Below are 10,028 nucleotides of genomic sequence, written 5' to 3'. Positions count from 1 at the left end.
CAAAATATCTTTTATAGCCAAGATTTTCAAGGTGTCTATATACAATCGTATAAAGCAAAATATCATTTTTAGCCAAGGGTGTTAGTCTAAAATTCTCACAATATTAGTAAAAAGTATTTCTATTATAATTATTTGTATCTTGTTTTTGTTTCCTATTTTTTTTTTTTGCATTAAAAGAAATCAATCTACTACATATCTATGACATTGTCAGTAGTAATAACCGGGCAAATATTGATGATTAGGGTAAACATGTGAACATTCTTTGGTAGAAAGAACGTATAGAATAGTTAAGAATACATTCACATCCGTTCTTAAGTTAAGAATCGTTTTCTATATAGTAACAATGTTATTTAGAAACTCATGTTTAAAATGGAGAGGGAACTTTATTAACTATTCTGTTCTTATACCGTTTTATTTTTCATAACAATCGTTAATTATTGTCAATTGTTTATGAAATATTTAAATCGCATTTTGCCAACTAATGACAAATGCAAATCGGCTTTGTTTTAAAAGAGAAATGCATCTTTAGCTGTTTCATTATTTTCAATCAATTAAAGGAAAACATCCGAGAAAAATATTTAGAACCCCCCCCGTATATTTAATATATGTCCCTCTCACACACACACTAAGTGCATTTTTGTTTGCAAAAATATATGCAGATGAGAAGGTTTTAGAGTAATTCGAAAAAAAAAAGAGAAAAACAAATCACTAATTTAATATTTAGAAATTTAAAAAGAATCGGAATTGGGAATCGTATCGGATCGGCAATTTAAGACAGAATCAGTAATTGAATCGGAATCGGGAAAAAATTTGGAATCGTCCCATCACTAGTATGAACACACACACAACGCACACACACACACACACACATATATATATATATATATATATATATATATATATATATATATATTTACATACATACATGTATGCATATATACACCTAGGGGGTCGGACAAAAAGACAGCGGACAAAACCTACCAGCTAATTAAAGCAAAAGCAGATAAAATCCCAAATGAACCAAAAACATTAAAAATCACTTTTTATGTTCTTTATTTTAATTTAATTAAATTTAGGAAAATTAGACACCGGGGAACTAATTTTAGCAAGGTATGAAAATGAAGCATCTACAGAATTGTCAGAATTGTCAATTGAAGATAGAGTTTAAGACCATTCTTAAAGGCGATATAGTTTTAAATAGGATTCAAGTACCTCTCACAGAAATAGACATATTTTTAAATATTTACTCTTGTTTGAAAGCAAGTAAGTCGATTTTTCTCAGTTAGATACGCGTTCTAAGGAGATTTTTCTTGTATTATCTTTTATAATTATTATATTAATAAAAAATTTGAACTATCGAATGAAAAGCCACTTGAATAGTATTTGAGGTGTAGCGTTTAGTTCCCATTCAAAATTTTATCCCCTGATATGACGATCATAAAATCTGTTAACAGTCGATTTTTATTCCGTACTTGCTTAATGTTTCTAATTCCAAAACTACCTAATTCTCTGTTGCTAGTTTTCCGCCGTATCATTTAATTATCAGTGATGTTTGAAAATATTTTTCTTGAAAAAATGTTTTGTTTCATTTTTCAACATGTTTTGGAACATGTAAATGAACTGCTTTCTTTGAAAGGTTACCTAGAGAATTTATGCAACTTTTTTAAAACGTTGTTTTATAAATAAAATAATAAAATAAATTTATACCTTATTTTAATGTTATCATTTTGGTTTTAATAATAATTTAAAAACAATAAATAATTATAACTAGTACCAATAATGAAAAATTAAATTTAAAATTTTAAGCAATCGGTTTTGGAATCGTAAATTAGGGGCACATTTTTCCGATTCCGATACCCCCAAAAGTTTCGATTTTTACAACCTTTTCGGTATAAAATAAAAAAAATTTGTTAGCTTTTATTTATTTTTATCTATTTTTTTCTTTTTTCTATTTTAATCCTCAAAAAATGCCGCCCCCCCCTGGTATGTGTTGCTCGTAAAATAGGGACACATTTTTCTGATTCCGATACCCCCAAAAGTTCCAATTTTTTAAAAACTTTTAGGTAGAAAATTTAAGATATTATGTTTGCTTTTATTTATTTTTTTCTACGTTCTATTTTAACCCCTTCAAGATGCCGCCTCCTGACACGTGCTATTCGTAAAATAGGGACAGATTTTTCTGATTCCGATACCCCCAAAAGTTCCGATTATTTTACAACCTTTTCGGTAAAAATTCCGATTTCTTGTTACGTAGTATTAATTTTTCCTATTTTCTATTTTTAACCTCTCAAAATACTGCCCCTGACGTGTGCCGCTCATTAAATAGGGATACATTTTTTTGTTTCTCATATAAAAGCTCTGCTGTTTTACAACTTTTTCGGCATAAAATTTCAGATTTTTTGTTAGCTTTTATTTATTGTTTTTTACTCTCTAAAAATGCTGCCCCCTGGCACGCACAGTTAGATACACTGAAAAAGCAAAGACAGAATAAGAAGAAATGAGGGAAAAGACAAGAAAAGAAAAATGGGAAGTGAAACTGCTACACGGACGATTCATCAAGATGACAAAATATAAGATTAACAAAAACATTTGGACATGGCTTAAAAAAGGAAACCTTAACAGAGAAACTGAAATCCTAATAACAGCTGCACAATATAACACAATCAGAACTAACGACAAAAGCAATGATTAAGAAGACACAAGAAAACTGTAAATGTAGACTCTGTAGACACGGAAACGGAACAATACACATCATAAGCGAATGCAGCAAACTAATCTCCCCAAAATATAAAAATATACACGATCAAATGGGGGAGGCAATACACTGGGAATTATGCAGACAACTGCATCTTGAATATCTAGACAAATGGTGCAAGCATAAACCGAGAGAAGTACTTGAAAATGAACGTCACAAAATCGTATGGGATATGGATATACAAACAGATATACTCATCCAAGCAAGAAGACCGTATGTCATAATAGTTAACAAAAAGGAGAAATTACCAGCTTGTAGATTTTGCCGTTCCAGAAAAGCATAGAGTGAAGATCACGGAGACGGAAAAGGGGAGGAACTACACAAAACGGGCCAGAGAGCTCAAAGGCGTATGGAAGATGAAGAAATTCAAAATAACACCACTAACAGTAGGAGCACTAGGAACAATATTTAAAAATGTTATAAAAAGTATGGGAGAGATTGGAATCAGAGGGATGACTGCGAAGATACAACATATAACAATGAATATTAATAAATATTAAGGAAACCCCTTGAATGCAGAGACTAACACATGAGTTACAGGTACAAGTCGGACATACAGAAATTGCTACAGATGTAAAACACAAAAGAACATCACATGGAATCGTGAAAACTGAAACTGTATAATTGTAAGTTAACCCCTTTGTGCCCCTGCCTTCCGCCCTTTCTTTTTATGTGTGTCTATATTACCATAAACTGGCGTGACACCCAATAAGTGAGGGTCAACGAGAATGGAAAGATCGAGGAGAGAAAGCACTATCCAGACCTCCGCTGGATGAGTGCAAAGAGGACTGGGACCTTGAGAGGGGGGAGGGGGCTTATTGTTATCCAAATTCCAGTGAAGACCAATAATCGCTGCCAACAAGAAATCAATGGTAAACGGCTGTTGCAATAACGCACATTCATCTGCAAAGATTATCGAAAGAGGTGAAGAGTACTGGAAATCTGGGGAGACTTGTTGTCACTCAGACTCCAGAGAACACCACAAGTTTTTCTCAAAGAGAAATCTTTGATGGCCTGTTTGATTACTCCTAGTGAGGTAATAGTAATAATAATGATAATAATAATAATAATAATAATAATAATAATAATAATAATAATAAGAAGAAGAAGAAGAAGAAGAAGAAGAAGGTGACACTTCAAGTATAATATTTCATAAACTCTGTATACATGGATTAGTTTTATTTTCTTGGACATTTCTCATACAAGCAATCAACCCTAAAGATAGAAACTAATGTCAAAGAAATCATTTCGTATCAAAGTGAACTTTCATAAAATAAAAATGACGATCCTAAAATAGAGACTAAGGTGGGGTTAGAATCGACCTCAATTTTATAATATTAGATGTTCATATTTGTGATGAATGGTGTAACTAATGTTTTAACACACACACACACACACACACACACACACACACACATAAACATACACATATACCTTTAAGCACTGTCACTTGATGATGTCTCCTGCCGCTTCCTATTGTAATGCAAGCTCTTTGCAAATAAACAATTTGAGCAAGATAGAAACGGCCGGTGTTTATGTAAATAACCATTGTAGATATCATTTACGAACAGTGGTCAAAAGATAAGAACGGCTGACTGCCAACTAGATGTTGGAAAGTTTGGTCCCTGACTAGGGAGATATGCTAGTCTACCCGTACTGAAGAATTTTAATGCCGCGAAAACAGCCTGTGTGAATGGCTACATAGATATCCATATACATAGAGATAGATGTATATGACTATATTATATTTCTCGTAGTCTGTCTGCCTTTTTTCTCCACCTTTTCTCGGAAACTACTGAGCCAATCTGGATAAAATTTTGTATAGACCTTTTTTATAATAAGGTAATACAAACTAAGTATTATGTTATCCATTCAATGTACAGTTCGGTATTCATAGAAATTAATAGGGATCAGTATTTAATGCAAAAATAGCAAAAATTTAAGCATATTCAACCATTAAGTTGACATAAAGCATTCATTCTAAGTCAATGGCCTATAACTTTTTCGGGTTGAATAAGCTAAAAGTCTAGTATATACAAGTAGAATCCTGGGATACGGTGGTCTTAGGATACGTTTTTTTCAGGTTACGATGTGAAATACAATGTTTTTCCGGCCCTTGTTACGGTATTTGCCTCACCTTACGGTGTTATTGATAATGTTATTTGATTACATACATGTGTATTATATATAATGTACTGTATTTTGTTATTAATTTTTAATGTCGTTTCCTGGGTTCTACTGTATATATGTACAAGCTATTCGAGAAAGTAGATTAACTCAAGAAATTCCATTGGCTAATTGAAAATTATTCGGAGGGAAATTAGAATTTGCACAAGATAAAGAAATATGTGGGTTAATTAAGGTGATATATTATTTTTCCTGTCCTTCCCTCCAATGTTTTTAAGGGAGGAGGGCATTTAGAATGAGAAAGATTGTTTGTGATATCGCTCAGGCTTTTGAAGCATTTCTCAGGCAAAATGTCGTTGAAATATTTGAAAAAGTGGTAGTTGGCAAGTGAGAGGTCTGGAGAGTATGGCGGATGAGGCAGAGTTTCGTAGCCTAATTCGTTTAACCTTGTATGATCGATTTAGCAACATGTGGTCAGGCATTGTCGTGGAGGAGAAGTGGGCATTTTCTGTGGACCTATGCTAGGTGTTGTTATCGAAGTTTCTGATGCATTTCATCCATTTGTTGACAGTACGTTTCTGCCAAAATATTTCACCGGCATTCAAAATCCTGTAATGGTCGAGACCACCAAACAGTTAGCATAACCTTCTTTTGGTGCAACTCTGGCTTCAGGAAGTGTTGCGGAGCTTCATTGGCATCTAAGCACTGAGCTGAGCATAGCCAGTAGTTGTAAAGAACCTATTTTTAATCGCAAGTCACAACCCAATCGAGAAACGGGTTGTTCTTATTGCTTGAAAAAAAAAAAGGGAGATGACACTTCATAACAGCGTTTCTTTTGGTTGCCATTCAATTCGTGAAGTACCCATTTATCAAAGTTTTTGTCTTTCCAATCTCTCTCAAGTGGGTGTAAATCGTCGTATACATTATGTCTAATTCAGAAGCAAGTTCTCAAACAACTGTGCTCTTCATTGATCATTGTCAGCATCCGATTGCGGACCACTAGACTCATCATCTTCAAGACTCCTACCACAGCCACGAAATTTCTTAAACTACCATTGAACTGTGCGTTCAGTAGTGGTTCTTCGGTCAAACGCTTCATTGATATCGTGACCTGTTTCAACAGCTTTTCGGCCTAGCTTGAATTGAAATAAGAAAATTGTGCGAATTTGCTTTTTCTTCCATCTTGTATTCAACGTTCTGAAAAGAAAACAATTGTTTTAAAACGATTTTAATTTAAACGATTAGATAAAACGAAAAATGCTCTTTAAAATGATATATAAAGTAAAGGTATTATAACGAAAACTTATTTGAAAATACATCATTTGAAATCCAAATTAAAAATTCTGCAAGAATCTTCTTGTCCACCTAATACCTAATGGATTGTATTTTTAAGTAGTTTGTAAAAAAAATTTTTTTTTTAAATTCACGAACTGGTTTTTAAAAAAAAACAAAATGACAGCGACTTTGAAATGGAGAGCTCCGTTTTCAATTTGAAGGAGGGGCCTCTGAGCATTGTGTTAACAATTTAAGAGATTCCGTCAACGTAAGGAATATTTATAAACAAATTTTAATGTTTTCCGTTATTTTGTGCTTGAGGAATATTCGATTATGGCATGTGTAGTTTATATAAAAATTAATTTAAGTAGTTATCGCCTATAACTTCGTTTTAATTTCGGTTCGCTAAACTTATTTCAAGTAAAGAGCATTAAAAATTATTTCAAAACAAAAAAAAAACATGAAATGAACTTTTATTGACTATGGTAACATTTATTTCTTGTATATTTATTTTTTCGGGTAGTCGTTTGTTAGCTTTTCTGCTAAACACTCTTACTAAATAATATCGACGAAATATCGAAAAACAAAGAAACAAAAACAATTTGGAAAAATAATGAAGCTTTACTTTAGTAAAATAATCTGAAACAGCAAAATGGGATATTAAAAAAGTAAACACGTAATTACTTTAGTTTTTTAAAGCAAAGTATCGATATAAATATGAATAAGAAGAAAATGGCGCCCTTTTCAAGCAGAACGGCTTTCTTTTAGTCTTACAGTATTGAACAGTGTAGTATTGCGCCGTCGGATTCAGGGTTGTACTATTGTAATGTAAAGAACACGCAGAAAGGGTTGTAATCAACTGCATTCCTTCTAGTACACTGACAAAAAAAAAGGTTAAACAGATATATAAATAAAAAGGATATGTAAATGTTTTTAAAAGACACGTAATCCCGTGAGCAGTGTTTTTCCTTCTTTTGACACGATAACAAGTAAGGTACTTATTTTTTATTATTTATCTATTTATCTATTTTCGAAAGAGTGCCACGTGCAAGTGGAGAAGGAAAAAAACAGAGTTATGCATAATTTGTGTTGAGAATTGTCTAAAGTTCCGACTTTTTTTTTTTTTTTGGCTTTCACTTTAATAAGAACGTGAATTTATGAGGTGAATTTATTCGACACAATAAAATTCAACTCAAAAAAATAAATAAAATCTAACGTGAATTAAGATTAAAGTTAAGGTGTTATTGTGGACCATCACCCCTTTTAAAAAATCCTTGTTAAACTTTGTGAGATATTTACATTCTATGGAGGTCAGGCGCGAACGAACATCTAATAATTTTATTATATCATATTTCTTCAAACTGAAACATAATTATCAAAGTATACCTACGCAAATAGATATGAAAAGTCTTTGTAAAAGTTTGTGCCTATTTCCATGGAGTACAGGCGCGAACGCAGACCCCGCAATTTTATTATACCATCCTTATTTAAGTTAAAACATACTTATCAAAGTATCCTTATGTACATCTATATCAAAAACACTTTTAAACGTTTTTTTTTTTAATTTTTAAATTTTTGATTTCCGTACTTTGTGGACCAGGCGCGAACGCAGACCCCACAATTTTAATGAACCACTGTTCTGTCAGATCAAACCTACCCATTCCTGTGTCTCGATGCATCTTCTATCATTATAAAATTTTAAATAGTCAACCATATAGGAGCCTACACACACACACACACACACACAGACACACACATTCAGCTTTATATATATATATATATATATATATATATATATATATAAAGACTGATATACAAAAAAAATAACAAGCAACTGAAACTAAACATTTTAATCATATCTAAGTGATCTCACTTGAATTATACTAAGCAGTGAAAGATGCACTCTCCTATCTCGGGAATGAAAGATATCTTATTTCCACCCCCATGTGGAATATAAAAACTGGATACACTCTCTTTCCATGTTTGACACTTAGGCAATTTAACTTTGCTTTGACTGACTACCATATAATCATATTTACCAAATTTCTACTAATAACGATTACTACAATATTGACGAATTCCAGGCCTTGCTAAGTGGTAGCTCATTTGTAAAAAAAAATACGGGTATAATTTTTAAAAAAATTAACGGTTTTATTTATAAACATGGCTAATAAGAATCAGTTTAGAAAATATGCTGAATCTTTTAAGAATTCCTGTGACTAACTTTTCGTCTTCGCACAGAAAGGAACTCAATTCTTGGTCTCAAGATTTCTTCCAATTGATTACATACCGGAAACTCTATTCTTCGTCCTATGGTCTCTTCTAAAACTAGAATGACTTACAACTCAAAAGGTTATGGGCCCAGTAGTTTTACTTTCAAGGATTGAAATCAAAATTTAAATTGTGACAGGGTAAATTATATGTTATTTACGAATTCAAAAACTACACAAAATCATTCAGACACAACCTGAAAATCGAAATGACCAAGAATTTATTGAAAAGAGCACAACTGTTTTTGTGGAATTTGATTCAGTGCTTAGATGACAGAAGTCTCAAACTTTGGGTAATGGCTACAGTGCTTGATCTTGTATTCTGTAAGACGAGACCGCAAGAACTGTTTCACTCAAATATGAACAATAAGTGTTTATATATTATTCATGTATATTGTTCTCTATCCTGGCAACTCATGTATTTCGATTATGTTGGGACATTAATGTAGTCTTTTCTTTAATAACTATGTTTCATCGTTTCATCTAGCATGTTTCATGTAACCCTCTTACATTTGTTTTCGAACATTGTATATGGAATAATAATAATAATAATAATAATAATAATAATAATAATGATAATAATAATAATAATAATAATAATAATAATAATAATAATAATAATAATAAAAACAGCCTCCTTCAGTCTTTGACAGACTATGGATACCCACATAGGGGGTGCCTACATGTTAAATTCTTGTGTCAGGAGGTACGCAATTTCCAACCACACCTCTCCTGAGTCGACATTGTTAAATAGCAGTGGCAAGTCAAGTATATGTACGGGACGAATCGAAACAAATTCCTAGATAAGTGGAGAGCACATACAGTGCCTAGAATTCCCAAATGGTCACCCATCTGGTACTAATCAGGCTCAACGTTGCTTAACTTCGGTGGTCTGAGGAGAACCGGTGTGTGAACGTGATTATGCTGTATATATATATATATATATATATATATATATATATATATATATATATATATATATATATATATATATATATATATATATATATATATATATATATATATATATATATATATATATATATATATATATATATATATATATATATATATATATATATATATATATAAACCACCTTAAATCATTAAAAATTACTCATTAGTAAAAATAGATTTTTTTTTTTTTTTAATAAATTAAGTTAAACCAATTACCGCCCTTAGACTCGTAAATCAAATAATAAATAAAGCCATGACAATTATCTCCCCTTAAAAACTTGCAAAAAAAAAAAAAAAAAAAAAAAAACTCTCTCTATATAGATATTAACTGTAGCGTCTTTAAATCAAAATACGCTAACGGAAACAATTTACTGCACGAGCGTCGCCCTTTTAAAATTCATCATTCGATAAAATAAAAAGCTATAGCAAACATCTAAATGACTACTTTAAATACAGTTCCTGATTTCAAAAAAAGAAAAACCAAAAGGTAATTATATATCTATATATTTTTAAATCAAATTTATTATGTAAATTCAAAAAAATATATATTTTTTCTACTCATTTCTATCTCTAACCTATACCAATTTTCTTATTAATTTTCTTATAAATTTTAAATCCAAACCTTTTACTTCAATTTTTCAGAT

General features: G+C 31.4%; 1 pseudogene; it reads right to left on the bottom strand.

The window, feature by feature from the left end:
- Window positions 1-9,242: 9,242 nt before the first annotated feature.
- LOC145275399 (5S ribosomal RNA) lies at window positions 9,243-9,359 on the bottom strand (annotated as a pseudogene).
- Window positions 9,360-10,028: the final 669 nt, after the last annotated feature.

The sequence above is a fragment of the Euprymna scolopes genome, chromosome 4, assembly GCF_053919585.1.
Source record: "Euprymna scolopes isolate OS-2025 chromosome 4, ASM5391958v1, whole genome shotgun sequence".
In the NCBI taxonomy this organism is placed as follows: Eukaryota; Metazoa; Mollusca; class Cephalopoda; order Sepiida; family Sepiolidae; genus Euprymna; species Euprymna scolopes.
Note: the sequence above shows the minus strand (reverse complement) of the source record. Positions and strands in the feature narration are given on the sequence as shown.